Raw genomic sequence first — 2,247 nt, forward strand, 5'->3', positions numbered from 1 at the left:
GGACATAAGATTTCAACTCATTGGGTAATTATTATGGAGCACAATTGCTGGTTCATATGGTAAAAGTATGTTTAGTTTTGTAAGGCTGCTGTACCATTTTGCATTCCCACTAGCAATAAAAGAAAGTTCCTGTTGCTCCACATCCTTGAGAGCATTTGGTGTTATCAGTGTTGTAGATTTTGGTCATTCTAATAGGTGTGTATTGGTATCCCATTGTTGTTTCAATTTGCATTTCCCTGATGACATATAATGTGGAACATCTTTTCATATGCTTATTTGCCATCTGTGTCTCTTCTTTGTCCAGATGTCCAGGACTTTTGCCCATTTTTAAATCAATTTTTTTGTCCCTTATTGTTGAGTTTTAAGTGTTCTTTGTATATTTTAGATAGCAGTCCTTTATCAGATATGTCATCACCACCATCTAGATCTTCTCCTACGTTATCTTCTGAAAGTTTTGTAGTTTTGCGCTTTACATGTAGGCTTATGATCTATTTTAATTTTTGTGAAGGGTATAAGGTATGTAACTAGATTTCTTTGCATGTGGATGTCCAGTTGTTCCAGCACCATTTGTTGAAAAGACTATCTTTTCTCCATTGTATTGCTTTTGCTCCTTTGTCAAAGATCAGTTGACTGTATTTATATGGGCCTATTTCTGGGTTCTCTATCCTGTTCCACTGATCTTTTTTGCCAGTAGCATACTGTCATGATTACTGTAGTTTTATAGTCAGTCTCAAAGGTAGTGTTAGTTTTCTGACTTTGTTGTTCTCCTTTAATATTGTGTTGGCTATTCTGTGTCTTTTGCCTTTTTATAACCTTTAGAATAAGCTTAATATCCACAGTATAACTTTCTGGGATATTGATTGGGATTTCATTGAATCTATAGATCAAGTTAGAAAGAACTGCCATCTAAACAATATTGAGCCTTCCTATTAATGAATATGAAATATCTCTTATTTAGTTCTTTGGTTTATTTAATCAGTTTTGCAGTTGTCTTTATATAGATCTTAGATACGTTTTACTAGGTTTATACCTAAGTATTTCATTTTCGGGGTGCTACTATGAATGGTATTGTTTTTAATTTCAAATTCCACTGTTTGTGGCTGGTATATAGGAAAACAGTTGACATTTTTTAGAGACAGGGTCTTGCTGTGTTGCCCAGGCCAGAGTGCAGTAGCTATTCATGCAGCAATCATAGCTCACTGCAGCCTCAAAACTCCTGGCTTCAAGTAATCCTCCTGCTTCAGCCTCCTGAGTAGCTGGGACTACAGATACATGCCACTGCACCTGGTTTGATTGACTTTTGTATACTAACCTTGTATCCTGCAAGCCTTTATAATCACTTATTAGTTCTATTATTGTTGTTGTCAATTCTTCTGGGTTTTCTACATAGACAATCATTGCATCAGTAAACAAAGACAGTTCTATTCCTTCCTTCCCAATATTTATACCTTTTATTTCCTTTTCTTGTCTCATTGCATTGGATAGGACTTCCAGTACAATGTTGAAAAGGAATAGTAACAGAAGACATCCTTGCCTTATTCCTGATCTTAGTGGGAAAGCTTCTAATTTCTCATTAAGTATATAATGTTAGCTGTGGTTTTTTTGTAAGCTCATTTCTTTATCTAGTTGAAGTTCTTCTCTATTCCTAGTTTCCTGAGAATTTTTATCATGAATGGGGTTATTTTGTCAAATGCTTTTTCTGTATCCATGTAATTTTTCTTCTTTAAATTCTAAAGAAGTATTTAAAGAAATTCATGTAATTTTTCTTCTTTAGATATGTTATTTTCAAATGTTGAACCAGCTTTGCATACCTGGGATAAATCCCACTTGGTCATGGTTTAACTTAAATCTTTTAATACTAACAATAAAATTGATGATTTTTATATTTGTAGGTGCTTAAAAAACTAAATTTTACTTAACCCCAAAACCCCATTAATGGCTCCTAAAACCTCACTTTTATGAATTTAATTCTGATTTTTTTTGCCAAGAATTTCTCAGAACAAGTACCCCTTCAGGAATTTGAAATCTCCCAATTTATCAAAATATTAGTATACTTTTCAGAGATCCGCCCCCAAATTCATATATTCTGTCTATACATGCAAACACAGATAATTTACACCAATATTTTACGGTTAGATTGGTATAAAACAGTAGTCTCAGAACAGGGTACAAAATGTCTTTATATATTCAATCTCATTATACAGCAGAAGAGGAGGAGGAAAAAACCAGGAGACATAGATACACTGA

Source organism: Nomascus leucogenys, chromosome 15, assembly GCF_006542625.1.
Source record: "Nomascus leucogenys isolate Asia chromosome 15, Asia_NLE_v1, whole genome shotgun sequence".
NCBI lineage: Eukaryota > Metazoa > Chordata > Mammalia > Primates > Hylobatidae > Nomascus > Nomascus leucogenys.